This window comes from Indicator indicator, chromosome Z (genome assembly GCF_027791375.1).
Source record: "Indicator indicator isolate 239-I01 chromosome Z, UM_Iind_1.1, whole genome shotgun sequence".
Lineage (NCBI taxonomy): Eukaryota > Metazoa > Chordata > Aves > Piciformes > Indicatoridae > Indicator > Indicator indicator.
In genome coordinates this window covers 2,887,399-2,909,482 of record NC_072053.1, presented here as the reverse complement: position 1 = coordinate 2,909,482, position 22,084 = coordinate 2,887,399, and the positions used below count along the sequence as shown (strand labels likewise).

At 39.8% G+C, this 22,084-nt stretch overlaps 1 protein-coding gene across 3 annotated transcripts in view; it reads right to left on the bottom strand.

Moving 5' to 3' along the window:
* The window catches only part of MEF2C (myocyte enhancer factor 2C), a 137,679-nt gene extending 120,738 nt beyond the window's left edge, over positions 1-16,941 (bottom strand). For all 3 annotated transcript variants that reach the window (XM_054397745.1, XM_054397746.1, XM_054397742.1), the window contains exons 1-2: positions 16,802-16,941; positions 5,505-5,603 (exon numbers count right to left, since the gene is read on the bottom strand). The gene's annotated coding sequence lies outside the window, so the exon portion shown is untranslated. The remainder of the gene's footprint in view (positions 1-5,504; positions 5,604-16,801) is intronic.
* Between the last annotated feature and the right edge of the window lie 5,143 nt (positions 16,942-22,084).

Genomic DNA, 22,084 nt, shown 5'->3' with positions numbered 1-22,084 from the left:
TGCCCTGGAAAGTGCCAATAAAAGAAATCTATTCACATATGCATCTAATATAATTGGTTTATCATCCATCTCACAGTTCCTTTAAAGATATGAAACTAGGACATTTGCCACTAAGCTGATTGTCAGATACTTGCTAGGGAAATGCATTTTCTGTCAAGGCAATTATTTTCTCATCACCAATAAAATACTAGCAAAGTGTCTTATTCTGCTTAATTCTCTTAAATCTTTAGTCTTAAGTTGTGCATGACAGTACTTAATTTCAAGAAACAGGTATTTGCTAATAATAATTATATACAATAAAGAAAATAGAATTCTTGTGTAAAATATCATGGTTAGGTTTCCACAGTGATTAAGTTTTCTTTTGCACTATGCTGCTTTCTTGTTTGCTTCTTTGTTGGGATTTTTCTTGTGTTTTAAGAAAAGGAACTATTATCTTGTCTTTATTTTGTTTCTCAGGCTGAGAGAAGGTCACACTAAGTTTTATGGGAAATGCTAAGTATTACAGTTACATAATGCACCAACCGTGTTGTCTCTCATTTACATTAAACTTTATCTTAGCTTGTATCTTAGTACTGCAACTAAACCAGGCAGTTCAGTAAGGCTGATTAGCTGTGCTCCCATGTGTTAAAAAAAATGCAGAGATTACGCAAAGTACTATGTAAAGACCAAAGCATGTTATTCCAAAAGAGGTTTGCAGCCCATGACTTAGATCTCCAAACCAATGTGCGGGGTCTTTCCATCTCAAACCCAAGTATTTAAATTAAAGATGCAGAAAGTTAAATACTTGGGAGCATGCAACACCTAAACTAGAGAGCTGAAGAGCCTATGACACAATGAAGTTTAAGAGCATTTTGCTCAGACTGGATTGCTTCCTTAGTCTGATAAATCAGGGTGCAAGCACTACAAGGTCACAGCATTTAGTGAACTATCCAAATCAAGCAAGCTTTGAATGCTTCACAGTATCAAGCACACAAATGATGCAAACTAACTTCATCAAAGTTTAAGCACTTACGACACTGATAGAAAGTCAGCAATAATTTACCAGACAGTAACTATGCTACCTGTCTAAAAAAGTTACTTTTAAGCAATTGCACAGTCATACGTTTAAAAAGGCTGCAAGCACCCTCAATCGCAGTCCACACGCACCGACGGTTACATTCTTTAAAAGGCAATAGGAAAGGTACATAGGGCTTTTGTAGCATGCCCCCTCTATTTCACTCAGACGCTGAATTTCACATGTACTTACATTATAAACATCTAGCTGTTTGGATGATCAAGCTAGTCCTTGAGATATTTTCCTTTCATAGGAAAAAGAAAAATTCCCTTTACTTCTTCCAGCCTTAAATATTCACCACCTGGTTCGACATGCAGCCTCCGTGAATCACACACACAACCTTCAAAGTCAATCCAATAAGCAGCCAGAAGATGTCTGGTGTGTGTGTGTGCGTGTGTGCAGCGTGGAGGAGGAGAAAGTGGCTGAGCTGCTGGTCGGATTAAAAGTAACCGGGCTCGTCCTGAAAGCGTCCAGGAAGGAAGTGACAGCAGGCGAATGGGAAAAGGCGAGCAGCTCACAGCCTTTGTAACATCGCGGAGGGGAAGGGGGAGGCGAGGAAGAGATTCAAACTACACGCCTGATGAGGTGTCCTTCTCTGCTTCGCTCCCTCTTCCTCCCTTTTTTCTTCTCCTTCTCCGTCTCGCAATTTCTCTCTCTCTCTCTCTCCCACAATCCCAAACGAATGACTCTCTCCTCCCGAGCTGGAGAAATAATCAGTTTCACTCTTGCAAAAAAGGGGGCGGGATCAGATCCCGAAAGCGTTTTAATAAAACAAACATAGAGCAGCAGCAGCAGCTCCCTTCTTTGCCCCTCTAGTCTAAACTAGATTGATAAATTACTCCACTACACTACTTTAATTATGTATATGGTATGCAGAATAAATCACTGAACATCAGCACCTCAATCAAGCACTTTTTAAATGATAATTACATCTTGGGCGAATCAATCTCTCCATTCCTGACATTTTGCTAATTTTAGTTTTACGGTGGGGGTAATGGCATATGCCACACGCAAACCTAATGACAATCCTTTATTATACCGAGAGAAGACAACACGCTGTAACCGGTGGGTATCTCCCTGCTTCTGGCGAGGCAGAGGAATGGGAGGACGGCAGGATCGCTGCGAGGGCTGGGGCAGGGCTGGAGCCAAACTGCTGGCTGACTCCTGGGCCGGCAAACGCGGGGCCGGGTCTCCCGGTTTCCCTCGGCGGGGACCAGCCTGGAGCTCTCCCTGCGGGGAGCTAAGAGGGAGGTGGGGGCTCAGAAACATCCCTGCGTGCCGCGACCCTCAGACGCCTGCACCCATCCACGCCCAGAACAGCTCTCGCTCTCGCATCTCCGGGGCGGTTCGGGAGGGAGGGGGGCAGCGGGCTCTGGACTATCGCCTCTGTCGCAGCCCTGACCCCAGAGCAGAACAGAGCTGTGGCATCCACACATACCGCGTCCCCCCTCCCCCCTCCCGGATCCTTGGAGCCTTCCTGCCCGGCTCCTGGCATCTCCGCCCGGCTCATTCCCTGGAGCCCTCCGCTTGCTAAACAGCCCAACGTCCCAAACTCATCCAGGCTTCGTATGCCGCTGTGGTGGCTTCGTATGCCGCTGTGGGAGGCTTCCAGCGCGGAAGGCATACCAGTGGCAAAGTTTGGGGCAGCACTGCGCTTCCGCAAAGAAGGGTGAATACTGGGCAGATAAAATCCCCCTCGCCTCCCAACATGGTCCCAGACATGGAGAGGTTCTCTTGTCAAATTTACCCAGTGAAATGCAGTGTTACCAGCACGCTCTGTGAAAAGACAGGAGTGGTGTGGGGTTTTTTTATTTTTATTTTTTTTCCCCCTCCATAGGTTCATTTGCTTTTGAAACTGAAATGAAAGGACTGTACTGTATGGGAGCTTGGATCCAAACTAAGCACATGCCATAATTTGTAAGTAAAACTGGACTTTGCAGATACTTGTTTTAATCTCTACATAGATAGCCAACTTTTGATGGCCCTTCGAGAGCAGCAGAGGAGTTTATAAAGGCATAGACCATTATTTTAATGGTAGATTAAGGCACTGGAAATAGGAACAGCACATGTGGTGAAACCCAGCGACTGAATTAAAACAACAGTGATAAATATATATTTGGTTTATTTTAATACAAGTCCTTGGTCTTGCATTCTTTTCCCCTATGAACATCTCATTGGGCCACTGACCTACTTCTGAGATTCTGTATTTGACAGTGAATAAATGCTTTTTCAGTTCCACTGTACCTCTTAAAACAAGGATGCTCAAAGCACTGTCAGAGCAAAATAAAGCTAGGGCAGCTCTAAAAAGCACCCCACAATTCACTCCCAGTGCAGATCCTTGGAGAATACACTCTAGTGACTTTGGGTCTCATCACGCTCTGCTCCATGCTCTTAGTGGGATTTAGATACGGAGTGGACAACTTTCGTTGGACATCTACACATTATAAAATTCACTCACGACAGCAATAACTGTAATATTGATGTGCCCAGAGCCACCAGGCAGCCAGACATGAGCCAAGCACATTGTACACGGTGGTGAGAAGCACATATGCTCAGCAGTGTCAGCAGCAGAACCGATCTGAGGAAGAAATACTTTTCAGCCTCAAGTTTGGCATGAAGCACAGCAGGGAAGAAATGTGGAGTAGCTATACGGGTGGTACCCTTGCTATACCTCTTCTGCAGACAGTCTTGGTCTCCCAGTGCAGCACCCAACTATCTAGTAATACTCATATTTTCTTAGTGGCAAAACCAGAAAACTGTGTTAAGACTTCACACTCCTCTGCTCTAATTGAAAATGACTGTCATCTGGTTTATTTTGTGCCAGATATGTAATTTTGCAGGTTTCTGCCTAGTTGGTAACACAGCCCTTCAACTGGCAAGACAGAACACGAGCTCCATTGTATCTTGAAAGTAATTATTAGAATAAGCAAGTATTTAAAAAAAAATATAAGTATACAGCAGTTTAGCACATCTACTACACCTCTGTGTGGACACTTGTGGCCAAATCTCTAAATAGTGGTGACCTTCGTATATGGGAGTATCTTAAAGCCATGCCAAGTTTTGTCATAAACACAATTCATCATATCCATGTAAAGGACACCTTGATTTTTAAATCAGGGGTCAAATGCTAGGTGGACAAACAGATATAAGGGAGAGATTGGGTTTTCTCAGTCATTGCAGGTTAGATAAGGCATGAATTTAGCATCACCTTTTGAAACATTCTGCATGTTTACCCCTCTTTTGCTGTGTCTAATTTTAAAATCTGGAGTAATTTCAAACAGCGAAAAAATCTTTGTTCTGGTGTCTGTACTTATACCGATGCTCCACAAATGCACCCTTTTTGAATTTCTGTCACAAGACTCAAATCCGCTCCTTTTTGCCATCCACAGGTCATGTGTAGGTCTGCTGACAAAACTATTTTTTTTCTTAAACCACCACCTGAGGCACATGCTGCTTTAAACAATGAGACATCAGCCAAAATGTAATAATTATAAAATCAGATCCCCAAAGTTTTATCAAAGAGTGAAGTGTGTAGCCAAGTATCTCTTTCCTTTACAAGTGTGATTATCTTAAGGTAACATTTCCTTTGAAGATGATTATCAAAGTCCGTTTTTGTTCTTTTGTGCATGTAGAACATATCTTTCCCTTAGGAGAAATGAGATTGCCAGCTTACATCTTTTAATGGTGTCTAAACTGAAAAGCAGTAAGGTTACTATGGAATGATCCACCTCCTTTGCATCTTAACCCTGGGGTGGCTTGGTTTCTATTTTCTGTTTAAAGTTCTGCTCAACCCAACTCCACTCCACGCCTCGCTCTCTTCCACCACCTCCCTATTTGTAAGAGCAACACAGTGTAACACTTCTTCCCATGTCTGACTGCTTTTAAACTTGGCCCACGCTGGGTACAGCGCTTGAAGTGAGCTTTACAAAATTATTTTAAAGTGAGCTGGGGCGGTTGCCACAGCAACCCACCCTGAGAGAAATCGAGGCTATAGATTAATCTACCCCACAAGATTATTCAACAGTACTGTATTTGTTCTTCATTCATTCAGAATATTCCCTCAGTCCATATGCTTTTATAATGAACAAAAGATATAAACTCAGATTATTTCAAAGATAAAAGGATATATATTCCAGGGGCACAATTTAAATGCTTCACAAACCATTGCAAAGAGCTGAAATGTACATGATTCTTTGCAAAATCGTTTAATTGCCAAAAGATATTTGCAAGGTAGGAACAGCTGACATATGAACTTTAAATAAAATGGCATGCCAGTACTAAAATGGTGTTATACACATCAAGCAACCATTACAGAAAGCCTTTGTCGCAGGTGTACCTGTAAGTACATAATACAGCAGAGCTTGCTCTCCAGGTTTTGCTTTTAACATTAAATCTGAAAACAATAAATAGTACTTTGTAATATTAAATGCAATAAATATTAAACACTCACCACATACACCCTCTTTATTGTCAAAATCATCCGCCTCCAATGCTTTACTTAATCTTTCCCATAGTAGTTACTTCACAGTTTACAATTCTTGTTCGGCACCTTAGATGTTTAAAAGCACAAAAGTAGCATATTATTAAAATGCAAACCTATAGTACTTAAATATATTTAAAGAGATTTATGAAACAATTTCTATAGAAAGAATATGACTCGTTACTGATGTGCACTTAGGCCTAAAAGGATTATCACTTGTAAGTAACTTGACATTTTCAGAAGCTGTAATAAACTCCATCTGAATCCTACTTTAGGGATGCTTTGCTATCAATAAAATCACAAAACAATTGATCTTGGACTGTACTCACCCTCCAATTGGTACTTAGAAAATTATTTATGCTTTTACGTGTCTTTTGGAAAACTTCTCTGTGTCATTGTTTAATAAGCAGTAATTTAAAAGTTCAGATCAAATGGTAGAATGTTAATGCTTGGCATGTTAATTTCTTCCTTAAGGACAGATGCATGCTGTGCCACCACCCAGGGATGCATCTCCTTGGGTCTGCCTTGAGCAAGGCAATGCATTGTAACATAGGGAAGCCTCTTTTTATCCTGAACAACCATTTTTCTGTGCTCCCCTGTCTGTGATGAGGGGGTCCCCACTGAGACCTGAACCAACAACTTCGTCTGGAGGGTCTAGAGCTCCTCTGTTTGCCCTGACAGCTCACACTCTGCACTGATGTGGCCCCTGTATTGACAGCTCCACAAGACTGAGCTTCTAGTCCTTTATTTACTTATTAATTTACAAGGGTTAGGTTCTCCCACTCAGTGAGGAAGCAGCCACCAGCTGCCATCTCTCCAGGCAGCGCAGCCCGGCAGCCCCTGTCTGCCCCTGTGAGGGCATGGCCTGAGCATCTGGTGGTGTGGGCTTGTCTCATCTAGGCTGCTTTGTTCCCTGGCCAGTGTGGGTGTTTGATGGTGCTGAGGTGTTGCAGCTTCCTCCCACCTCCTCCTCCTTCATGTTTCTGCAGGAAGACACTGAGGCAGGGGGGGGGGTGGTGTAAATTTGGTGGGACTAATGCAAAAGTGAGTGCTCCTGGGGAGGGAGGGAAGTGGTAGCAATCCCACTGTGTCTGGAGAGGAGCAGTGAAGGCCGTGAGAGGGCAGTGGCTGTTTAAAACAGGTTGAGGATGGCAAAGGGATAGGAAGAGTCATGCAAAGCTTGGCTCTGGGAAAGGCTGAGAGTAAGTGGCAGCTCTGCACTTCTCCACAGCACTGTCCCCATTGGGCCCTCTGAATATTTCCAAAGCCTTTGCCCACTTCTCTGTCCTTGGGAATAAATGGGCGATACTGGTCTGGGAGAATGAATCCTACAGTCATAGGATGGTTTGGTTTAGAAGGGACCCTTGAATATCATCTAGTCTAACCCCCCTGCAGTCTAGTCAGACTGATTACAGCAGGTTTTCCACAGCCCTAACAACCTGCCCTGAAATGGTTCCAGGAATGGGACCTCTACAACCTCTCTAGGCAACCTGTGCTATGAAAGGGGACACCTTGCACTGGATCAGGTCACTCAAAGCCCCATCTTATGTGGCCTTGAGGAAGTCACATGCAACACTGCAAAGCAGTTTACTTTGGGGAAATTGGTTTCTAGCAATGTATAAGATGCTAGAAGTTAAGCCCATATCCTGGACCTTTTCTTCTCCAGGTTGAACAACCCCTGCTCTCTCAGCCTGTCCTCCCAGCAGAAGGCTTCTAGCTGTCAGAACACTCTTGTGGTCTCCTCTGGACCCACTCCAACAGCTCCATGACTTGCATGAAATACAGTTTGCAAAGCCCTGCAGTGCCCACAGGCGTCAGGGTGCAAATCATGGTGGCCAAGGGCCATGCTGGGTGAGGTACACTGCTGCAGGCCATCCCTGCGGTTAGGGGGTGCGGAGCCAGGGGTGCTGGAGTCTGTAGGCAGAAATACAGCACTGAGATGGCTGAGCCTGGTGGAATCACAGCAGCGCATGGCTGATGCCAGGGAGTGGACTGCTGAGAAGCTGTTTGGTGCCTAGAAGCATGTGTTACAGTCATGGTGGGAGAGGAGGGCAGCAAATTCTGGAAAGAGTGTAAATTATATTTCTTGTCTCAGTGGAGATCTTGGAAGCAGACTAATCTGTGTCATTATCTGTTACCTTACTAGGCTTCTGGAAAGTTGTGTTTTCAGTGCCCCCTTTTCCAAAAAAATGGAGATTTTTTTTTTTGTGTGTGCTCCCTTGCTGATATTTTCAAGAGGTTTTGAGAGGAAGAGACTGTTGAGGGAAAGAGACTGCCAAATGCACTAAGTTGACAATGAAAAGGGATGTTGTTTGTTTTGTTAAATTGATCCAGTTCTAGTAATCTGAAGTGTTTCATTGTTGCAGAAGGCAGTTTCTGAAACGGTAGTTTGCCAGTTGATATTGTCCTTTAAATATCTCACAAACAGTTGTCCAAAGACTATTTTTATCTAAGAATTTTTTAGTGTGATTTTTTTTGTGCATGTGGGGTTTTTTTAAAATTATTTTTTATTTTAACAGTATTTTAAATCCAGACAGAGGATGTAACTTCTTCATAGACAAGTGTTTTCTTTCAGAGAACAGATACTTCTATAGTGGTCCTAAAACTGTAAAAATAATACTTATTACTGTGTGAACAGGAGAATCAGATCTAGACATAGTGATAACCACTCATGGTTTTTGTGTGTGTGTTTGTTTTGGTTTTGGTTTTTCTCTTTTCTTTTCTTTTCTTTTCTTTTCTTTTCTTTTCTTTTCTTTTCTTTTCTTTTCTTTTCTTTTCTTTTCTTTTCTTTTCTTTTCTTTTCTTTTCTTTTCTTTTCTTTTCTTTTCTTTTCTTTTCTTTTCTTTTCTTTTTTCTATTTTCTGTTTTTTTTTTCTTTTTGTTTTTCCACACATGCTTTTTTTTGAAATAAGTTCTGCCATTTGTCTCAAGATGAGGCTGATTTTTGATCTGAAGGAGTTAAAAGCTATAGGGTTGAATGTTATGTTTGGCATGGTGTACAGATGCTGTAGAGCTCATGCACCACATCCAAAGTCCCCTGAAGTCTGTTGAAATCCTATGCACGTTGATAAGTTTCAAATGAAACCATAAAATGGAAGCTAACCCCTATGTCACTAGCCAGCCTGATCCTATTCCTGCCTCAGATTTGATCTTTGAATATCCTGTAAATCCAGTTCTTGTACCAGCCACTGCCTCTCCCTAAGACACTCCAATTCCCCTGTCATCCTATGACAATATTCCACCAAATGTGTATAGTTTATATATACACATATGTATTTTAGGGGGACAACACTTGTAGTCAGTGATCTTATTAAAGTGTAACGAAAGTGAGAATTTAACCTTCTAACCTTTCCCCTGATGAGATTCAGGGACTCCAAATATGTGTTCAGACTTGCATGGAAGAAATATATCAAGGGTTTTGCAGTTCTTCTGTGCTAGTCAGAAATCAGCAAGCAAAACTTCAGTCTCAGAAAAACTCCAAATCTCACTAGCTAGTTTCAAATCCATCTCCCCAGTTTCTTCAGATGTTAAATTAATTAGGTGAAATTTCATGCTAAATGGGCTTTTTTTTTTTTTTTTTTTGGCTAAGCAAAAAAAAAAAAAGTAAAAATAGATCAAATATGAGCTTAGAGTGGAAATTTGGAATCTTAATAGCATTTAAGTTCAGGAATGTATTTGAAGAATAGTTTTGGAAGTGTTATCTTCATGAACTGATGTTCATCAGTCTGATGATTCTCCATCTTTATATGTATCAGAAACTGATTTTTTTTTTCTAAAAGAAAAAAAAGCCAATTGAGGCATTTGGTGGAAATGTAACTTATTGTATAGATTAATACAACTGTGATAAAAGACTACCTAGACTATTAAACAGCTCCCACCCAAGAAACACATTAGCTTTACTGTTCAGCTTGGTCACTAAAACAGAAGAGAATGCTAGAGGGAGCTGTGTTGTGACTCTGTTCCAAAGGGCCTATGTCCAAGCAGAGACTAAATCAGAGCAGCCAGAGAGCTGCTTGAACTGACAGAAGGGATCAGGTGGGTTCCTGCCAACTGCCAAGTGCAGTGCTGGGACTCCCTGTCTTTAAAATCTTTGTCTGTCTTTCAATATCTTGCACAAGCTCTAGAGCTGATGGGAAGATAACTTTGTATTTTGTTGTTAATTTATGCATCCTTAGAAGGTTTTCACTGTCAGCAGGTCATTTCAAAAGAAATTTCTGCTAGGACAATCCCCTCTACTTCCCTTCAAGAAGAAAGGCTCTCAGAAATTAATTTTCAGAACTAGCATTTTAAATCATAGAATGTTTTGGATTGGAAAGGACATTTCAAGGCCATGTAGTGCAACCCCCCTGCTGTCAGCAGGGACATTTGCAACCAGATCTGGTTGTTCTGAACACTGTTCAACTAGATCTGTAATGTCTCCAGGGCTGTGCCATCTACATCCTCTCTGGGCAACTTGGGCCAGAGTCTCACCACCCTCACTGTGAAGATTTCGTCCTTATATCTAAATCTCCACTGTTTTAGTTTAAAAGCATTACCACTTGTCCTACCACAATAAGCCCTGCTGAAAAGATTGCCCTTAAGTAAGTATCATTTTTCTCATTCCTGCTACCACGTGTGTTTGCCCATGTGATTGGACTCAACTGAATGAAGAGAATCTTCCTTTCATTTTGGGAAAGATTGGGGGTTGGGAGGGTAGGGGTAAAGAAAGGATTTTATTGGGGACTGTGCCTTCCTTCTCTTCTCCTGAAATGGAATTTCCTGATGAAGGAATTGTGATATTTTCAGATATTTTGCCAAAAAAATGCACAGTCCAAAACAAAAAATATGATTGCATTCCCTTGCTAGTTGTGTGACACTCAAGTATTTGTCGATCTTGCACTGCATCATGATGCAATACAGAAGCAGACAACCATAGATGGCCAGAAAAGGCTCAATTAAGTATTCTGCAGCTGCTACAAATTAGATCAGCATCTGCATCTGTGTAGACAAAGAAATTCATGGTAATTTTGAGGGCCAAACAAAGTAGAGAATTGTTTTGGATAGACCCCTTGCCACAATTCAAACAAAATCCAACTCAAACCTGCTCTAAGGTTAGAAAAAAGTTGGTCAACATCTTCTGTTGCTGAAGGCTGATATGGCTCTTCATGCTGGCCACAGATACAGATTCCAACACACCACATGAAAGGCTGCTGTTGTGGTATTCCCAACTTCACAAGGAATTTTTTTTTTCATTTTTCTTGTGATCATTATTATTATTTTTTAATCAGAAACCAAATTCTCAGGAGTTTTCCAGACTAGACTTAGAAAGATGTTTTATATAAGCATCCAGCTTTTTGGCTGTTTCTCTGACAATTTGCCTCTATTCCAAATGATGTACCTCTTTCTGGAATCAAAGTTGGAGTAAATAATATGCAAACTTTACAGGTCAATCACCCTGCCTGTTGTAACAGTGTGCTGCTTTGTACTTGCAGCATAAATTGCGTATAGAGTACAACAGCAATAGATGAGTACAAGGAATGAGGGGATAAGGGTTTTGTTGGCAAACTGTTTAATACAGATATGCCTGCATGCAGATTCAAAAAAATCAATAGGTTATTCTCTGGATATTTGGGGAAAATGCACTGGTTTTAAGTGCTTGTAAACTCCTCAGTACTAAATTAACATTTTTCTTTTGTGTTTGAACAGCTCCAAACACAATGGTTTATTCATAAATGCGTCTTCTAAGTGCTGCTGTAATGCAAGTATTTCTATAATCAAAACAATAATTAATATAAAACTTTCATTAGACATTTTAGAGAGGCCTTTTGAAGGCTGACAGCTCTTGTTGATAAGTGAAGAAGACCTTGTAACCTCTGTGAGCATAAAATGTAATTGCATAATAGTTGGGTCAGCTTTTAGATGTGCTTGTGCCACTTATGTTCATCTGTATTAAAACTTCCATGAGTCTCCAGCTGTGATATCATTGGTTGTAACTCTTCCCATGGAAGCACTTACAAAAGTTAATATTACCAAGGTTAAAAGGAAACTGAGCCTCAGAGGTCATGTCTGGATATGTGCTTTGCTTTAGAGTATTTCAACTGAAGTTACTGTTGCTGTCCTATGATCTAGTTTGAAGATCTTTGCAGATGATAGGGACAGATTTGAGTTCCCCTTTCTGGTGTGTTGTGTTCTGCAAGCTAGCACCAATCAGGCCAGCAAGATCTGATTTCACCACTGACTTTATAGAGAGCTACACTGGCATGATAAAAGGAGAAGAAACATGGTTACTGAATCAAAGACCTTTTTGGAGTTGAGTGATTATATTTGTCAGGAAAGTAAGTCCCGTATAGAGACAGCTTCAGTTCTTTTGCTATTAACCAATGAATCTCCAATCAAATATACATTGAAACCTCTTGAACTTTCCCATTATGACATTATCCTTTCCATTTTTAAACTCAGTAGTAAGTAAGTTATGGTGGTACCAGCATTTATCTTTTTAGATTTAAATCTCTCTGAGGGTCTGTGCTCTAAAGTCCCTTTCTGATAGTATCTCTGGACATGACATAATTGTCCTCTTGGCTATGACTCAGATACAGGAGCATGAGCTGGAGGACAGGTATGTATATAGAAGGGAGTTGTGAGATTTTATAGATTTCAAGGGAGACTGAAGAGCCTTTGGGGTCTAGATACTTAGGCAGGGTGAAGATGTGCTAAAACTCACATGGACCATAGTAATTTAAGGACTGTTGCTAATGGGAATAGACAAGCAGAGAATTTCTGGATTGCTGTGAGATTCAGCTAGGACTTCCCTCATCTTTTTTTTTTTTTTTTCTCACATAAAATCCATTGTTTTTGAAATTATTTAAAGAATAGTTTCTTCCAGGAATGATGGAACAAGCCCCTCTTTGCCCTAAGTGGGAGCCACTTCCCTCATATTTCTGAGGAGGAATACAACCCACAGTCTCATTTCAGTGAGGCTGTATGTCCCTAAGATCTAAAGTGCTATCAAAAGCATAGTGTTTGAGAGTGGAATAGTTAATGAAGTCAGTGCAAGGACACATAATTAAATGGACAGCCAATATCTTTCCAAGGGGAGGAACTATCTTCTTATACACAGGAGATTATTTCACACACTTCTCTTTTTCTCAACCTTAGTAGTCTCTTAATTAATTTTTATAATTATTGCGCACGATATTAATTTGTTATTGCCAAGCATTCTCCTGCAATGATTTCAAACTCAGGAGGTGGATTAATACTGGAGAAAGAGCTATTAGCGTGTAGTTATATTGGCTGGCGAGAATCCTGACACCACTTAAAAAAAAAAACAACAAAACAACCAAAACCCAAAAAAGCAAAGCAAAAAGAATGAATGCTGGAAATATCTATAGCAAAAACTATACGAATCATTGATTTTGTACACTTCCATGTCATTATTGGTATAGCAATAAAAAAAAGCAGGGAGTGATGAAAATTATTAAAGGAGAGAGAGAGATTGTTTTTTGGGGGGGGGGGAGGTTCCTTTTTTTTTTTTTTTTTTTTTTTTTTTTGTTAAACCCACCAAACCAAGCCACATACAGCCCAGATACAGGAAGGTTTGTTTTTGCTGAATTAATCCTTAGCAGCTGTGTATCTTACTATTCAGCTTTAAATTTTCTGCCCCAACAGATGCTGTCATGTTTCAGGGCACAGTGCATCAGCCGTATTAATGTTAAGTTGAACTTCTTCCATTGTGAGCACAGCTTTTAAGTATATATGTAGAAGCAGCATTACTGTGTATATATATATATATATTCATATATATATGAGTGAAGCAATAATTGCTGTTTCATTCATTCTGTGCAGTTATTTTACATGCTTCCAGCAAACTTGTGTACCTTAGCTTAAATTGAGATACTTATCCTTTGTAGATTACATCTATTGAACTTGATTTAGTGCCATCACTGGAGATTTCTGAAGTGGTGCTTTCAGAACTTGCCTTTATAATGCTTTCAAGGAACAAAACCCAACTTGACTATGCAACAAGAAACTTGTATTTTCATTGGAGAAGGCAATGTGGTGAAGAGTTTGTGTGTATGTGCGTGCTTACAATGGCTATGCTGCAGGTCTGTCCCAGTTTCCTTTTTTTTGTGAGCCGGGCAGTGCGTTTTTGAAATGGGATAGCAGGGAGGAGCTGTGAGCAGTTGTGGGGAGTGGTATGGGAATGCTGGGGGCGTCTCCTCATGCGAATTGGCCACTGTGGGGTGCAGGGGTGGAGCTCATCTGTGGAGCAGTCCTTCTGCAGCCACTGCCACAACTCAAGGGTGGGGAAGACCCCAGGAGAGGCAGTGCTTCTGCCAGCATAGTGGCGAGGAGAACTCTCCTCTGCTTCCCAAGGTATATGTATTCATTTGGTTTTCAAGGAGATGGTCTCAGATCAATATGCAATGAATTTTTGAACAAAACCCCAAAAGAATTACTAAAAGCCCATGAAGAATGTTATTTTGTAGAGTAAGATTTTGCTTACCGTACTAGAGGAAAAATTAGAAATCTAAAGTGTATATATACATATACATACATACATATATATATATATAGACCCCCCTCCCATGTACATGCTTTATATGCACAGGATCATATATGTACACACTTCAAATTCATAACAGACATATAAAATGGAAAATTGCATGTTTTAAGTGCTCATATATGAAGCAGTAATTAAGGCAATTCATCCTACTGTCTTCCCCTAATTTGTGTCATGCAGTTCATCTTCTCTTTTAAATGCAACTTCATTGCCTTCAGTGGAAAGTGTCCAGTTTTCACCAGTGTAAGTGAAAGAAGAAGGCACGGTATGCTTTGAAAATACTATGTAACTCTGTGTGAAAAGCCTTGAATTAGCTTTTGAGGGACACAACACGCAGTTAATAATTTGCTTTGTGGTGAAATCCCATTTTATATTTACACGCACTATGGAATAAATAATATAGATGTCTTCCTGACACTAAAGCTTGGATTTATTGGAAAAGACAAACATGTGGCTGAAAGCTGAGCTAGACTGTAGCTTTTCAAAATGAAAGAGATGAATAGTTATAGAAGAAAGTAGCATCGCTGACAAAACAGGCATCGGAGCGCTTAGTTGATAGGGAAGAGTTGGTACAATGAGTATATTGGCATTTAGGGATGATTTTGTTTCTAACTGGAGTAGTAGTAAAGTTTCACTGAATTAATTAAGGCCTTCCTATTAATCTCTCGGTATTTCATTAATAATAGAAATGCTTTAGAATTTAACTTAATGTGCTTAAGTCTGATGACGAGAAAACTAAGAAACAGACCAATAAAGGGCACTCGTTTAACTTTAATTATCTGATGTGTAATCTCTACCTTTTGTGACATTAATCCATCTTTTTCTAGAAAAGTAAAACACTCTGTACTGAAGTTTTATTTTACAAAATATGTGAGTTGTTTTTCTGTTGTTGTTCCTTTTCTTCCCCCAAATTGCAGTAAAATACAGACAAACTTACTTGGAACTTCATGAAATTATCCAGGAATTTATCACTTTAATTACTGTGTCTGAGCCTCTGAGATCAATGCAGTAAAATGCTAACAAACTTAGAGTGCAGAGAATTAAAGGCTCCAAACCAAAGGCTAAATGCTTTTCTCAGTTAGTGTAGCACAGACAATGTCTAGTTAACTCTAGGCACTGCTGTAACTATTTACTGTCTTTGGATTTACCACTGCTTGGTTTTAATGACTGTTTAGTGAATTTGGTTTCCATACATTACAAATGTGATGCATGCAACAGTGATGTTTTACAGGCATTGCTTAGTTTAAAGGCAGCTCTGGTTTTGGTGGTTGTTTTTTTTTTTTCCTTGTTTTATATTTCATATTTCATATTTAGAGATTCATTTTATGCTTTGACTAGTAATGCTTTATTCTACTGGTCTTTTATTCTCACATACAGTAGGATATCCTTGCAGCAAACAAGGATATAAAAATGATTATTTTCATTCCAGAAACAAACAAACAAATTAATCGTTGCTGCTCTTTTCCTGTCTCCCAAAATGAAGAAAATGAATAGGGATTAAGGCCTGATCTAGCTCTGCTGGTGCTGGAGTTCCCTGTCAGCTGTACTGGTCCCACATTAAGCAGCCTGTCTGAAAAATCGTTAATCAGGGCTGTTTATAAGGAACACGGGTATTATTATGCAGTCTAAACTTAAGGTACCCATTGATGTTAAATAATTTGGTTTATTATAAAGGGAATAGCCATGACAGAAATAGTTTAACTGTATTGGCGTATGATTCCTGGCTTTCTCTTGTTAGCGTCTTCTGTGGTGTGCATATGAATTGTGAACGTGGAATCTCTCAGTCAAAAAGATTCATATGGTCAAGTTTTCTGTCTGTTTACTTGCTTAAATAAATGTTTTCAATTTAACACAACAATTTGTAATAAATGCTGTGAAACAAAGTTAAAAGAATGAGTTATTTCTCCCGTCCTAAATATTTATTTTAACATGTGGTCACATTTTCCTACATTTTCACACTAACTGAAATCTTATTGTTCTAGAAAAATGAATATTTTTCCCCCTTCATCTAGCTTCCCAGCTCTTATGCAAATTAAAGAAAAGACAGAGAGGCATAATTTGTGGTTTTAAAATAAGGAAAATTCATGCTATCTTTGAAAGATAGAAGTGCTCTCATGTAGCTTCTGTTTTGTAATCTACCTTTGCTCTTCCACACAGCAAAAGACAACACTTTTCTCTGACAGTCCTTTGAATACCCAGTCTGCTATAATGGTCCAAACATTGCTAATTTTGCTCCCGTACTTATGACAAAATAATCTCATGTTGATGTTCAGGAATTTCTAAGGCTCTGAAACATCCACACAGGGAACAGTCCACAGGCAGTGTACCATTTCTGTTTGTTCAGAAATCACCAGGAAAACTCATTTATTTTAGAGAAGGCAGATGAGGGGGGTACAGAATACCCCCCCAGTGCTGCCTGGCTTCTGGTGTTCCTGTGCGTAATCCTCTATTTTCTTTCCTTTCAGATTCACGGAAACAGTTTGAAAGAAATTGACTATAAATATCCAGCCACTTTCAAGAAACTTTTCTTGGCAACAGAAGCTAAAATCAAGCACCATATCAAATAAAATGTGAAGCATGCTACAAAGCTTATCTGCTTTCTCTTGAAGAAAGCTTTGTGAGTGTAGCCACGAGCCTGGAGCTGAATCACCCAGTGTTGCAGCAAGCAGAACAGCACCAAAGACTTAAGGATAATTTTTTTTTTTTTAAATAGTTTAATAAAACTCACCAGCGCCCTTCTTCTGCTTCTCCAGGAAGTTGTACCCGTCAGCACCTGCTGAGGGTTTCGGTGGTGAAACTGGCAGGTAAAAAAATTCCTGTAGAATAAAGCCAGACCAGCTGGCTTTGAAGAGAAACCCCCAGTTTGGGTTGTGTTTGCCTCACTCACCCTCTCCTCCTCAGCCCTGGGCTTTTTCTCCTTCGGATGTTGACCTGTAGGCTGGGTGATGCGGGCGCACAAGTGTCTGGCAGGCCAAGGAGCACCTGCTTCTGTCACTCTTGTGTAAATTTAGCTGTAAAAGGTATCACTGACAAGCAGACCTTTGTCAGCACTGGCAAGTGAACACAGCATCGCCGTCCCCTTTCAAAGTATGCTGCGAGTTCACATGGAAAATATCAAATTGGTTGCCTTATCCAGGAGCCACTTCTTTGAGAAGAAGAAAGGCCAAACTGCTAGCACATGGAAAAAAAATTAGAAAAAAAAAATTACCCCCCCCTCAAAACAAAAAAAATCACAAAAAAAATTACAGTATTCCAAGAATAATCCCTGAACAAGACAGGGTTTTGTTCTATTAATTGTGTCTGGAAGGAAACTTTTTTTTTTTTAATGGAAATGCAGCACACACATATTTCAATTCAGGTTATTAAATTGTGTTAAGTATTAAAGTTGATTGCCTTTCTTTTCACTACCTCAGTGTGCTTTTTTATCCAAGGAAATATTAGAAGACTAAAACCTCTCAAATAGGAGGTATTAATCTCATTCCCAAAATTAGAAAGCATGCTGTGTTGAGAGACTGGATGTCAAAATTACATGTTCGTAGCACTTAGGCAGTGGAAATCTAGGAACCAACCACTTTTAAAATGGGAGCTAATGTAAATGGAGACTCTTCTGAGAGAAGTGATCCAACTTTGGTGTTCTTGTCCTTGTCGGATTAAGGTAAGGGTATCTATCATTTATCTCTGCTCTTTGCTTTTTTGTTTTCTTCCTGGAAGCGACTTCTGGTGATTGAAATGTAAAGATGTGATTGGCATCAGCCTGTCTTCTCACAGAGTTAGAAAAGAGAGTCAGCAATGTAGATTTGCAGGGATTGGTAGTAGCATACCTCTAGGTACTCTGTTTTCTGCTCAAAAACCACATCATAAACTCAAGCAACTTCAACGAAAAATTTCAAAAGTGTGTGTTTTACTACAATATGGTGTTTAAAAGGAGCATAATATTCTTTCTGAAAAAGTGATGAGAAAAAGTGTGGGTCAGGAGCTCTTTGTAAAATAAACAAGGTTCCTATTTACTTACTTGTATAAACAACCACTCTCCAAGCTGTATGTCTCTGCAGGGGCACCCTTTCAGATAAACACATGGACCTGATTGGCATCATCCTGTATCCATGGAAACATTTTAAGTACCTCTCTCTCAATATGTACTTCTCTTATTCAGGGTTTAAAAGCTGAGCACTGAATAAGTAAAGTGTTTTTATTTAATAATTATATAGGAGGTACTTTGTGGAAGCTTGGTTCTTGGGGTTTGTATCTGTCGTAATAAAGATCTTATGTTTTCATCCTATTTGATAAAATCATGTGTTTCTATTCAAGCCTTCTATCAGCTTTGGTTCTTAGATTAAAAACAACACTCAAAAGGTCCCAATGAATACAAATTTGAATTTTTTGATGATCCATTACTGTTTGAAAAACAACAATCATAGTTCATATGACTGTCATACGCTGCTTTAATTGCAGTGAACTAGTCTGGTTTTCTTTTTCTGTCTTTCTGAAAAAGAAATAGGGGAAAATACTAAGAAGTCAGACTGTTTTGGAAACACCCATACCTACCTATATGGTTGTTTAGTGAGTCACAGAAGTTAAGAGCTTAACAATCATCTTGAAACTGAACCAAAAGACTGAAAATAAAGGAGGTACTTTAGCACAGAAATAAGTCAAATGGAAAATAATAATTTTCCAATTAAGATGTGTCTGCGCTGCTACTTAGTTAAAATATCAAAACAAAGAATTAAAAAAAAAAAAGATTTTCTGTCTTTGTGCAGAGAAAGAAAGACAGGCATCAACTACATTTTCAAAACTATCATTCTGACGAAGATCCTTTCCATATCAAATGTGGTTATTTCAAAGCTGCCTTGGTTCAAATTAAAAAGTCTTTCAGAATCTCGCCTATTAACTGGCACATTTGTGGCACACTTTTAATATAATTTGATTTTCAAGTATGAAAATGAGTAATTGCTATATACTAGTTAACGTTTTGCATGTTTTGTTGTTGTTGTTTGGTTTGTTAGGGTTTTGGGTTTTTTTAATCCTGTCTTGATTTTGTTGATGGAACACATTTTCTTCACCTGGGCCTTGTTATGACACTAACACCTTTCACACCTGATTACAAGTGCTATTAGCAAAACAGATTTTTGTCTAGGAAGGTCCAGTAGTTCTTGCTGAAACTCAACTGGTTGAGAGTCTTGGTTTGCTAGGTTTGTATCTCTGCATATTGTTTTCATTTACTGCTGTTACAGCCTTTATTTACCACCTTGTCTCAACAACCCCGTCCTGCTCAGTGCAGATGGCACAAATGATCTCTCTACTGATTTAGGCTCAACAGCCTTTGTAGAAACTGCTAAAATTTTTCTGTCTGATAGAAGTTGTTACCTTTTCACATGCCAGATTCTCCATATCAGGCTTACACTTTCGTTTATACATATATGTATAGAGGTTTTATTTAAGAATCATGATAGTGGTGTGGGCCAGTGTAACCTGCCTGACTCCTTGCAAGAGCTTCCTTGGCTAATCTGCCTGTGGGCTGCCCTGTGTGTTCTGCAGATTGCCACATGAGACCTAGGATTGTGACTGCTCCCAAGAACTTTTACTCTGCGCCAACTGAGCATATCAGAGAGGTGAAACTTCCAGCCCCCGGGGAAGGGTGAAGCACACATGACAGTTTTGTACATTTCCCTTCTATCATGTGCCTATCCTTGCTGCAAGGTCAAGGTTGCTGGGGTGCTCACTGGGGAAGTAGAGAGATAGACTGCTCTCATCTCAGCCCTCTGTGCATTTGGTTTGACACGGATACAGAAGCTCTGACCTTGTTTGTCTGCCTGAACAAATAAATTTCAGTTATATACTTGAATGGCAGGATAACTCAGGTGCGCTGTGTTAGGGACATGGTTTAGTATTGACCCTTCAGTGCTGGGTTGAGGTTAGCTTGGGTGATCTTTGAGGTCTTTTCCAACCAGATGTTTTCTGTGATTCTGTGAAATACAGTGAAGGCTGGGTTTGACCCTGCTGCACTGGAATGGGGGAAAAAAGATTTGCCCTGTTGCCACTATGTGATGGGTAAAAATTTGCTTCTTATGAACCAAAACTCAGGGAAAGAAAGGGAAAATTGGTGGTGGTATCACTTGGGCACATAAATCTTCATCTAAGTAATATGTTCTCAGCTTTATGATTTTTAGCTTTTTAATCCAAGATGTCTTTTTTTTCCCCCCCTCCTCCTAGCATTTGTTAAAGAATCACTTCCAAAATGCTAGAAAGTCAGCCTGAGCATATTGCAGATAAAATCTGTCTCCCTTCTCCATCACGTAAAATAGAGATACAACATTTGGCCTATATTCAGTTTTTCAGGTGCTAAAAAGCTATGACAAAACTGCACAGATCGTATGATAATGGGCATATTATACAACTCTAGATCATCATATGCCCAACTTATTATTACTATTTTAGTTTTCCACGGACCACTTTTATAGCACCACCAACGTACATCTACTTCACAAACATAAAAGCTCATTGCATGCTTTTTGAGTTTATAGATCAAATACAAGTGAGGAAAAAAAAATCCCAGGAAAACACTTAAGAATAAGGCAAAGGTGTAGTGAGTGTTGCTGTGAAAAGTGAGCTGAGTTGCTTGAAGGCTTTCAAAGATCGTCAGCAGACTAAAAAGTAGGTAGGGAATTCTCCAAGGAACACCTCCTTTCATTTTGGAGCCATCAGAGAAAAGAAGAGGCCCTAATTCTGACCCTTCCATGCTTGCAACAGACCCTGCTGAAAAGGACTGAGAAAGAAACCTGACTAAAAAGCAACTGCATTTGAGGAACTTGCACACCACAAAGCTCAAATTTGGCCTTGAAAAGGGGTGGGAAAGCTGAAAACACAGAATCTGCTTCCACTGGTAGAAGCAGACAGTTGCCAGGAGGGAAATACACAGTTACAATAGCAATGTGATAGAGTGTGAACCTCACCCCGTCCATAAATGTACTCAAATACGTGCATACAGCACTAAACATACGTATGTGAAGTTGCACGTGGCCTTCCCTGTATCATTGTGCAGAGTGTGAAAGCAGAAAGAATGTAAACATACATTTGGCAAGCGAGAGGGAGGGCAATGTTATGTCGGTTTTCCTAGAGCAGAAGAGTAGCTGGGATTTTGTTCCTGAAGAGAAAATAAATTGTGAGTTATATAGACAGCAGGAGTGTGGTAGGGAAAAAAAGAAATGAGTTTAGCAAGGGCATTCTGAAGAGTTTTGAGAAAAGGGTGTAGGAGAGTGTTCAGGTGGACAAAGTGAACTGTGTACCCTAAGTGGCTCTTATCAGGGGTAGGGAGCCACATTTGAAAGCAGAACTTCATTTAGGAAACAGTTCGCACAATAAAAGTTCAGAAATACTTAGGTCTGTAAGTAATGAAAGAGAATGGAGTAAATACAGAGTGAGGGAGGAAGTAAAGAAGGACACAAAGGAAGAGATGTTGTTTAAATAAGAATGACTCTGTTTGCGGCAGTGGCTGTAGCCAAAGGGAGATGCGTGTGTTGCAAAAGCAGATTTGGCATAAAGGCAGAGGGGGAAAGGTAGTCATAGAGTCACAGAATACCAGGTTGGAGGGGACCTCAAATATTTTGCAATCCAGCCTTTCTTGGCAAAAGTGCAACTCTGAGAGTGGAGGAAAAGGGAGAATTTTGGAATTGCTTCTACGCTTTTCCTTTTTTTTTTCCTCGTGTGTCCTAAAATGAAAGTAACTTTTCAAAAAGGAAAATGAAAAACACTGAAGGGTAAGAGTTAATGCATACACAGGTGAATAAGATGGAAGAATCTGGCCTTGCAGTGAATTATTGGTTCTTCTAAAACACAGAGCCTAAGAAAGCTGTATGCAAGCACCTATACAAGCACTGCACATGCCCCTACCTCTAGATTTTCTCTGAAATATTTAAAAGAAACTATAGGGAAACATTACTAATGCAGATAGAAGTAATTTCTGACACACATAAGAATACTGGGTATCCAGTATGCTTGTGTAATACAATATGCA